General features: G+C 42.0%; 1 long non-coding RNA gene across 1 annotated transcript; it reads left to right on the top strand.

The window, feature by feature from the left end:
* Window positions 1–3,786: 3,786 nt before the first annotated feature.
* LOC105933442 lies at window positions 3,787–6,051 on the top strand. Its single transcript, XR_001166632.3, has 3 exons — window positions 3,787–3,939; window positions 4,021–4,122; window positions 5,931–6,051. It is a non-coding gene; the product is annotated as an uncharacterized LOC105933442 (long non-coding RNA).
* The last annotated feature ends 5,277 nt before the right edge of the window (window positions 6,052–11,328 follow it).

Below are 11,328 nucleotides of genomic sequence, written 5' to 3'. Positions count from 1 at the left end.
ACAGGAAGCCAATGAAGGGAAGCTAAAATTGGAGAAATATGATCCCTCTTGTTGATTTTCATCAGAACTCTTGCTGCAGCATTTTGGATCAGCTGAAGGCTTTGAACTGCATTTTGTGGACTTCCTGATAGTAAAGAATTACAATAGTCCAGCCTTGAAGTAACAAATGCATGGACCAGTTTTTCAGCATCACTCCTGGACAGAATGTTTTTAATTTTGGCGATATTCCGGAGGTGAAAAAAGGAAACTCTGGAAACCTGTTTAATATGGGATTTAAATTACATGTCTTGGTCAAAAATAACACCAAAATTTTTTACTTTATTACCAGAGGCCAGGTTAATGCCACCCAGATTAAGTGATTGGTTAAGAAGCTTATTTTTTGAGGACTCTGGCCCAAAGATTACAACTTCGGTCTTGTCAGAATTTAGATGCAGGAAATTTAAAGTCATCCAGCTTTTGATGTCATCAAGACATGACTGCAGTCGAAGTAATTGATTGGATTCATCAGGATTTATGGATAAATATAGCTGAATGTCATCAGCATAACAGTGGAAATTAATCCCATGCTGTCTGATAATTTTGCCTATCGGAAGCATATATATAGTAAAGAGAATTGGTCCAAGGACTGAACCCTGTGGTACTCCACAGGTGACCCTAGAGTTTGAGGAAGATTTATTATTAACATGAACAAATTGGAATCTGTCTGACAGATAAGATTTAAACCAGCCTAATGCTTTCCCCTTAATCCCTACAGTATGCTCAAGTCTTTGTAGGAGAATATTGTGATCAACTGTATCAAACGCAGCACTGAGATCTAACAGGACAAGTATAGACACAAGTCCATTATCTGAGGCCATGAGAATATCATTAGTGACCTTCACCAGAGCTGTTTCAGTGCTATGATGAGCTCTGAAGCCTGACTGAAACTCCTCAAGTAGGTCATTACTTTGTAAATGTTCACAAAGTTGATTAGCAACTACTTTCTCAAGAATTTTAGATAAGAAAAGAAGATTAGATATAGGTCTGTAATTTACTAACTCATCTTGATCAAGAGAAGGTTTCTTAAGTAAAGGTTTAATAACAGCTACTTTCAAAACCTGTGGTACATATCCATTTACTAAGGATAGATTAATCATGTCTAAAATAGTGCCACTGATCAAAGGGAATATGTCCTTAAACAACTTGGTTGGGATTGGGTCTAACATACAGGTAGAAGGTTTAGATGAAGCTAAAATTTTAGATAGCTCAGAAAGCTCTACTGCTTCTAAACAGTTCAAACACTGCGCAGATTCTAAAGATTCCTCCAATGCTGCCTCACTTACTGAGGACGAGGTAATCATGTTTGGGAGGATGCCAATTATTTTATTTTTAATGGCATCAATTTTATTTATGAAGAATCCCATAAAATCATTACTACTAAGAGCTAAGGGAATGGATGGATCAACAGAGCTGTGGCTCTGGGTAAGTTTGGCAACTGTACTAAAGAGAAATCTAGGATTATTTTTATTCTCTTCAATTAATGATGAAAAATATGCTGCTCTAACTCTGTGGAGGGTCTTGTTATACAACAATAGTCTGTCCCTCCAGATTAAGTAGGATTCCTCTCGGTGTGTAGAGCGCCATTTTCTCTCCAATTTCCTAACATTGTGCTTCAAGGAACGCAGCTCTGAATTAAACCAAGGAGCCAGCTTCCTGTGAATAATCACCTTCTTTTTCAAGGGAGCTACATTGTCTAATGCAGAACGCAATGAGGAAGTCACATTGTTAGCAAAGGTATCGATTTGTGAATGGGAAGAAACAGCAATGCTGCCATCTACAGGGCATTTCTGCAATACTGAGGATATTAAAAAGGGGACAGACTCTTTAAGTTTTGATACAGCATTATCCGATAAAGATCTACTATAATGGAACCCTCTTTTGGGGGTGGAGAACTCAGTTAGATTAAACTCAAATGTTATTAAAAAATGATCAGACAGGACAGGGTTGTGAGAGAATACTGTTAATTCTTCACAATCAATGCCATATGTCAGAACAAGGTCTAAAGTATGGAGCCGAGAGTGCGTCGGTTCATGCACATTTTGAGCAAAACCAATTGAATCTAGGATAGTTTTAAAGGCTACACTAAGGTTATCACATTCACAGTGTCAACATGGATGTTAAAATCACCCACTATAATAACCTTATCAGTATTTAACACCAAATCAGATAAGAAATCTGACAACTCTGAGTGTAAGGGCCTGGTGGACGATACAAAACAACAAACAGAAGAGGTTCTATTGCTTTGCAGTTTGGATGAGGGAAACTGAGGGTTAAATGTTCAAAAGAACTGTAATTATTAGTTGGCCTGGGACTAATTAATAAATCAGACTGAAAGATAGTTGCCACTCCTCCTCCTCTTCCCACAGATCTGGGAATGTGGAAATTTGAATAACTGGAGGGGGTTGACTCATTTATACTAACGTAGTCCTCTTGTAGCCAGGTTTCTGTGAGACAAAACAAATCAATCTGATTATCAGAAATCAATTCATTAACTGACAAAGTCTTCGGAGGGAGAGACCTTATATTTAATAGACCACATTTAATTCTTTTATTTTTTGGTTCAAAGTGATCCGTATGTATTTGTATTTTATGAGTTGTACATCAAGTTTGATATCTCATGATTACTGGTGGCAGACCTTGGGTTCTTAACTCATCTCTTTCCGGTGCCTCCATTCCTGCAGACACTAAACATCATTATAGAAATTTCTATTTATCTTGTTTGGATGTTTTAGATGAGGATTATTTCTTCAAATGTAGGCAATCAAACAAATATCTTGTAAAAAAAAGCAGGTTTGATTTGTTTGAGAAATGTATGTGACTACTTCTAAGCAATGTCTCTCTACAAACCCCGTGTTTAGTTTCCATGGTAACCCAGTTCTGCATTTGTTGATGGGTGCCAGCTGTCTTAAACACTTTTATTAACCCTTTTTACTTTAAACTCAGAAATGCACCACAGCCTTATGGTATAACTTTTTTTTTTATCTGGATGGAAAGACATTAGCCGCCAGCACAGTTAGCATGCCCAGCTGGATGTTGCTTTCATGATAAATGGTAAATGGTCAACACTGGCATAGTGCTTTAATCAAGACCCAAAAAAGTGCTTTACACTACAATCAGTCATTCACCCATTCACTCACACATTCACAAGCTACATTTTAGCCACAGCTGCCCTGGGGCAGACTGACACAAACGACCCTCTGATCACCAGCTGGGGGCCAAAGACACAGATCTCACTGGAATCCTTAAATGGGGTTTTCTTTGACCTGCTAGAAACAGTCAAATAATTAATGGTGGTTAGCTGTAAGCCATGCTCTGCTGATGGTTTTGGGTCCTGGCCTCCGTCACATAGTGTGCACCCTCACTCAGCCAGCTGTCTGTTCCCTTAGCTGTCGGTCATGCAAAATGAATCATAGCACATGGAGTCAAAAATAAACATCTATATCAAGGTTCAAGTAAACTTTCAGAATAAAATAACCTGTAGGAAAGTATTGTCTTAGTTCCTTCAGATCTATAAAAAAAAGATAAATTGAGCATTTTTTTTAAAACATTTTATTCATGCTCTTCAAACATACAATATGTACATTTCGGGGGGGGGGGGGGGGGCTGCCGCTGTTTGGGATCAAATCACAGCTACAGGAATTTCCAGCAACTGATACATGCTTTTTTTTTTATTTCCTTGCCAGCTGTGATGCAACATTTCCCCAAGTAAATTTAAACACAGTGACACTGAAAAGAAGCTATCACAACCAGAAGCAGAAGAGCACAAACAGTTTCACTGTTTACATTATAGTTAATCGGTAGCCTGCGCAGAAAATGAGGACATTCAGTGTTTTACCGACGGTGATTCTACTACTCACCTTCACATGCCTTGACAAGATCTCTGCCTCACCATTTATAACAGTAAGAGCCAACAATAACAATTCATGGTGCACATTGATTACAGTATATTTGTATTGTTACATTTGAGTTTTTTTGTTTCAGAACAATTTGATGCTAGTCCTGAGCATGGCTCATATTGACCAGTTGGAGGAAACGATTAGTGACAATAGCGAATCAGAAGAGTCATCAGCTGAAATGTGGATGGTATGTTTCGTTTATTGGTTTGTCTAGAGGTTTGACGATCTTTGCAACTCACGAGATGAGATAATGCAGAAGCAGGACGATGAGATGAGATGGAGATTTTGACAAAACTTTGGGATAAACTAAGGCGCCAGCTGCAGATATTTCAAAAAAACTTTTTTTTTTGTTTTTTTTTCATTAACATAAAAAAACACTATCTACAATATATGTATGACCTATATAACACAAAATATGTATGCACCACTAACAGGTTGCAATAACATTGATATCAATAACATAAAAAAGAAGTAAATTTTGAGCATGGCTGAAACAGTGGTAGGTTAAAATTGATCACAAACCTGTTGCAAAATTGTAGCTTGTTTCCTTTGACAGTCTACCTGTTCTTCTCAGTCATTGACTACTTCTGCCTACATCTGAAAGTCCATCGAGACAGAGCAAAGGTGTGTCCACACCGAATGCAAAAGAGATGTTTGGAGTGAGTTACATATTATGCCTATGTAAAAGGCGCTTTCAGGAGCGAAGTAGCCGTCCACGATGTCAAGGACACATGCAAAACAATGCAATCCGCACAATTTGTGGCGTCTGCGCAAATATGTATGTGATGGAGTCGAGTGAGACAGCAAATGCTCTTTTCACGCAGAAAAATGTACAAGCAATCGCTGTCATGATTAGCAAGGACTCATAAGCAGCAAAAATCACGGACACAGGAGAAAATTCAACAGATTTATTTGGAAAGTGGGACGGGGGCGATGGTCCGGCTGTGACTCTGGGTACGGCACTGGTCTGGCTTTCAGTGTGAGGATCTGGTAGTCCAAGGAGGAGGTAAGTGTGTCTCGAAGCAGAGGTTGGCGGCAGCGGGGTAGTTGGTAAGGTCTTCCTTGTAGCTGAACGTTGGAGGGTGGACAGGCTAGCGAAGGTAAGGCTTACTCGGAGATTGCGCTCACAGGAAATGACGGAGGAGGACGAGGACGACCTGGAAGCGATGATTGGAACTTGTAGACAACAGCAGGGGGACTCCAGAAGAGCCAAGGCTTGGAGTCTGTGAGGAGAAGACAGGGCTCTGAACCAGTCGCACCTGTCAGTCTGCGGTACCTGTCACACCCTGCCAGAGGAAGAGAAAAACACATGCCCCGCACACTGCTTCTGAGGACACAACACCATCAGGACGAGTGCTTCACACATTGTGCATTTTTATGGTCAAAATACAATTCTAGGACCCTTTAAAGTGCACGTCTTTACACGGGCCAAGTGCATTTGGATTACGAGCTAAAAATTCTTTGGCTGGAACAAAAGTTCTTGATGCTTGTCTTCAAGGAAACAAGTTTGAGGTGTGCAACAGCTGAACCACACCTGTGCTCCCGTTTTCCCTCGGACGCTCACTCACACAGACGTGCACACCCACACACAGAGCAGTTCACTTTGAGGGGAAATTTATGGGAGCTTTTCTATATAAAATATGCCCCTGTAAAATCCATTCTAAATATTTTATTTATCCATGAATAATATATGACACCAAGATGAGCTGGGCTTATTTTAAGTTTGTTGTGTAAAAAAAAAGACACCACTGTTCAGTTCAGGCTCATAATAGACTCGTAATAGTAATTCCCATAAAATGCTTCACAGCACAGATTCAACGTTGCCAAAAAGTGTCATAGCATTTTAATATTTTGAGATCTCTTGGCCCGAGAGCTCGGGTGCAAAATTATTCATTTTTTTATTTTTTTCCTTTATAGCTATTGCATGTGTTGTGCTGCATTCAAGGATCTGCAAAGTACAAATACCTGAACTCATCTTTTCTGTCTTTCACGCAGATGCCGTTTGACATCAGGGAAAACAATTATCCTGTCCCCATTAGATGCCGGTTCTGCTGTGGCTGCTGTCTCATGAGTGTCTGTGGCTTGTGCTGTGAATGAAATTCTGCTGTGCTCAGAATTCTAGTAGCTACCACTGATATTTATTCTTGTTGTCTTTAATCAAATACGTGATGTCGCTGAATGTGTTAAAAGGTTTAGAGGCCACATCTTTTCCATTTACGTTTGAGTGTACAGGAAAAAAAAAAAAAAAAACTACTGTGGAAAAAATAAAATAAAACTGTCTGTACACAATGCGTGTGTTTGCAAATTATTAGCGATAAATGTATGACTTTCACAAGCAGCCGGAGTCTTTGAGGGCCTTAAAACTACCGCACAATCACATGATTCCAATCACTGGTGCTGTTTAGCAGATAATATCCTGTGTTAGCTTCCAACAAACAATACTTCCAGCAAAAATATTATCTTCCAAGGGAGTTGTGCTGTCCAAGTTCAAAACCAAGCTCAGCTTCGTGGCGGTTCACTTATTATCCAGCAGAGAACAGGGAGGTATGGCATGCGGCCACGGCGGTGTGGATATTATTGTGTTGCCTTCAGCTTGGCATGATCGCGCCTCACAGTTCTAACAACCGCAGAGGTCAAATAAACAGCCTAGTGTTAAATTTGTGCAAAAAAAAAAAAAATGATTAGGGAACACACAGACTCAGACGAGCTATGTGACAGTGATGAACGGTGAAACTCTGCACAGAGAGGTCAACGCGTTTTAAGTGACAGGCAGGACAATAGCCAACCTTTGGTTATTGTTTAAGCTTGTGCGGTTTCACTATAATTGCCCCCCCGTGCTCGCAGTAGTGCATATGCATGCGAAAACACATGTTTGGTCGCATCCACACATGCACAGACTGGCTGTCTGGAGCCTGGCAGGTCTCTGCTCTGATCCCACCCTCACGCAGCCTCTTGCAGGGAGAGCCGAGCTCAGTGCCAGGCCTTCCTCGCGCACAGACGGATGCCCGGCTGTCGCGCACCCTCTCACCAACAGAACTGCTGCCAAACCGCACGAGGAGATAGTAAATGAATGCAAAGGGTTCTAGTCAGCTTCCTCCCTCACACACAGCCCGTGCGGTTCGTTTTTTTTTCCCCATTCACAGCCACACACACATGGAGGAGAGGCAGAGCAGGCATGCAGCAATTAGGGGCCTGTTCATCAGTGAACTGCAATGCAGTAGCTCTATAAATCCCCGCGCTGGTGTTTTAAAGAACAAACTAAATACCTAAGCGGTAAGCAGGAATTTACAGTGGCAGAAGGGCAAACAAGTAGAAGAAAAAGAACCAAAAGCAATGCATGCTGGATGTTAGGGAAAACCTCCATTGAGATCAAATGTAACAACGCTTGTATCATTCTGTGTGCATTTCCATCCTGAAGAGACTCTTCACCTGGAAAGTGTTTAGGATATTCATAAGATATGACACTGACTTCCCTATGCAAGACACACATCCTCGTCTCCAGATGAAAGGTCACGTGCATAGACAGATGAAGCTGATAAGCTGGTAGGATGACTTCTCACAAAAATAAACAGTGTTGATAACCTAATTGTACAAAAATGTAATTATAAATAAATGTATTGCTCGAATTGCTTTGTTTAATGATGCCATTTGAAGAAAAAAAACATTTGTTTGTTACATCTTTAGTGTAAGCAAGGTTAAAACTCTGTTAGAAAGAGTTAACTTGCCCAGCTTACATTCAGTAAATAGTGCAGCCCTTCAACTGGTCCTGTCTGGCTTTGAATGAAGCTAATTTACCTCTCACCAGAGTGGGCCGCACTGGTAGTGTTGTGGTTGACTTAGGAAAGCCATCTTGTTGGCGTTTCCCTGTGGTGGCGCTGAAGGTCTCTGGGGTCTGCCCATGGTCTTAGCAAGAGCGCCGTGGGCAGAAGTCTAGGTCGGGGGGGTTGGGGTTGCTGTGTGCTCATGGTTTGACACATATTATCTCACCCTTGACAGAAGGAGTCTGAAACTGTGTAGCTTTTGTTTCTATGTGAGGTCTCACCACAAAGTTAATGGGATTTAAACCTGGCTTGGGGAAGATGGACGATGGAACTTGCAGGTGTGAGAAGGGGTGCTTCACCGTGCCCCCTTCCTTGCCTTTTTTTAGCCAGACCCTGCACCTCAATTTCAAAGCAATACAGACACAAGAGGCTTTAGGGTGTCTTACAGAGCAGCAGGGTCTCTTACACCCTGATCGTAACCACAATTTTAGTTTAGACATACGCACCTGCATACATTGATAATGTAGCGATCCACAAACCAGGAGCAGAGCTGGGGCACTGGGTGCTGCAGAGGTAGCATGAGATTTTTTTCTACCCATGCCTCTGTCTCTGCATTGCTTTGGCAGGGGGTGGATGTGTCGTAGGGAAGGGCAAGGTGGAGAGTTTTTGGTGTGGTGAGTGGGGCGTGGACCATGTTGTGGTGCGGTGAGTCCCTAGCTGGTTATCCCTGGCCCTCAAGGCTGTGGCGGGTTCGGCGGAGAGAATAAAAATGATCACAATAAAAGTAAAGAGCTTTCTCGTGGTGCTCTTTTGCTGGCTTTCTCACAGAGACATGCACTACTGAAATTCTGCATATATACATCCATACTCTCCGTTTCTTTACTTGGCCAGTTGAGGAATGGATTTGTCTGAAAGACAAAATAAAACCGAGGCGGTCGAGATTTATAGAACAAGATTATTTCACAGCGCTCGACAGATCAGATGTCTTGGATGGTGAAAGCATTAGATAAATGAAGATTTATTCACAATGTTTGTAGTAATATTTAATTTGGCTGTGACATTTTCAGTCACTGATGGTGTAAACCAGGATGCTAGCCGTCTCTTTCTACCTTCAGTTGCTTGAACCGCTAAGAGCAGAAAGCAGATGTTGATTTAAATGCTTTAACACTGTGACACACTCCACAGCAAAAGGCACTCGCACGCCATCATGCACACGTGGACACAAAGTATCAAACCATGGGGTCAAGACCTCCTCTTTAGCTGACATGATTAAACACAGTTCTGTAACCCGCACGCGACACACTTCAATCTGTTGTGCAAAGGAGCTACGTTGCATTTGCTGGTAGCATCCCGTCCTCCAGTCTCCTCTCAGATACTTAGGAACAACACCCCTCTGCAGCGGCTGCGCTCCCACCTCCGCACCATTCCTTGAGGGGGCAATAAGACCTGGCTTCTCATTACGGGGGTAACGACTGTTTGTACATGTGGATGTGTATGAATGGATATTTCTTCAACAGACCCTCCACATGGAGGCAAAGGTTGCTTGGGAGGCATGCTGCTGCATAATCCAGCCCCGAATGAAGGCTGGTTAGGGGATAAACATTCCTGGACAATGAAACCCTCCTTTACCCCCCACTGTATTCATAGCCACTTAAAATCTACTCACCCACAATGCAACATTTGGTTTAAGTGAACGAACCCCCCCTCCTGCAACCAGCACCGCACCACTACGTAGCAACAATATCCTGACTTGTAGAAGCCACAAGTGTCAAGCATGGCTCGCAAACAATCCTTCTGGGCCCTTATTGAGCAAATAATATCCAATTCAACCAGTCTTAATATGCTTTAATAAGATCTGTTTTGGATTAATTCTCCCCTGAAACCGGTAGTAGCGCAGCTACTAGGCAGCGGGCACATATAAAAACGTGAATGAATGGCGCGGGGCTGCCAGAGAGTCGGGAGAGGGAAACAGGAATCCTTGAGGATTTGTCCTCACCAGCTGGCGCTCCGGCCCAATATAATAGTCGCGCGTATGGCTCTCAAAGCAGCAGTAAGAGGAAATGTTTGCCTGTTCCGTAATTTGTTTAAGGTGGGCATTATGATTCAGTTCATGCGAGTCGTAAAGCCCCTCCATATCACATCCTGAGTGGAAGAACCGAGCTACCCTCCATGTGTTCCCCTCAAGCAAACAGGGACAATGGCCTTGTGTTGTGTTTGGATCCCACGGCAGAAGAAAAAGCCAGGTATTCCAGTGGAACGTGGAGTTAAATAAGCTCTGAAAAAAGGTTCAGAGTGCACCCTTAGGAAACGCCGCACAAGGCCGGTACAGACGGAGCCGTCTGTTCCATGGAATGGACGGTAACTAAAATAGAATAAAATAAAAAAGTTTCCACATCCCGCCTCTGCACCTGTTCAAATGGATCCCAAATGAGTTATATACAGTGACTCATTACATATCCTTCGCCGTTCCCCCGGTTCTCATTTTGGATTTACAACTGAAAATAATTGTATGTATATAATTCATACGTGTCGAATTCAGCGGGCTGGCATTACGGTTTAAGGTGAGCCTGGATCTTCACATTCTGTCCTGCAGGTGTGGCAGAGGTGCATGAGCCGCACACGTGCAATTAGCAACCTAACAGATTTACCAGCTCACTGCTTGTCCGGCTATTAATCTTTTTACAATTTCCTTTTTCAAATAGTTCTGCAGCAACGCAAATAACTGTCACACACAATCGACGTTTATTGAGGACCGTGTTTGTTTAAGGGATTAAACTTGTTACATAGCAACGCCAAATCCTCCACTGGCAGTTTGGATAGTTGCAATTAGGAACAACTTTGGCAATAACAGTCCCTCGTTATTGCCACCGTTTCGCAAGGTTGTACACACCAGGATTTCTAACATATGGCAAAGTAGTTGGAAATGTTAAGATCTGCAGCTCTGCTGACACCACTTCTTGTAGCTGTCATGGCAAATACGATGGCTAACCCATAAAAACGTTATTGATTCCACATTTCCATCAGCTCTAAGGGCAAGTGATGGCTTATTATGCAGTTATTAAAAATAACATTAGTACAATAATTTTTATCCACAGCAATCATCTTGCCCAACCAATGTCATATGTTCCATTGCTGCCGTTTGCATCGGAACCCGTGTGTCATAAAATCCCCATGAAGACTCCTGTATGCAGACATACGATGGCTTGCAGAAGCATTTCCTGAACTTTTTAATTATTTGATTATGTTGAAACCATGAACTTCAGTGTGTCTTCCTGGAATTTTATGCAATGGACCAAAACAAGGCAGTGCATGTATGTGAAGTGGAAGTAAAGGTTTTCTAACAGTTGTTTTTGTGATGTGCACTTTGTATGACAAGTGTAAAAAGTTTCTACATCTAGAGACTGAAGGTTTTTCCAATTCTTTTGAACATGGCTCAAACGCTGGTGGTATGAACGATGAACATGACTGAACACCAGTTTTCAAGTCTTGCTACAGATTCTCAGGTATTTAAGGTCTAAACTCTGGCTGGACCAGTCTAGCACATGAATATGGTTTGATCCCAATCGGTCCATCATACATCTAGTTGTATATTAAGGTTTGACATTCTGCTGGGGTCTTCACAGTGGTGCAGT

The sequence above is a fragment of the Fundulus heteroclitus genome, chromosome 3 (assembly GCF_011125445.2).
Source record: "Fundulus heteroclitus isolate FHET01 chromosome 3, MU-UCD_Fhet_4.1, whole genome shotgun sequence".
Taxonomy (NCBI): domain Eukaryota; kingdom Metazoa; phylum Chordata; class Actinopteri; order Cyprinodontiformes; family Fundulidae; genus Fundulus; species Fundulus heteroclitus.
Note: the sequence above shows the minus strand (reverse complement) of the source record. Positions and strands in the feature narration are given on the sequence as shown.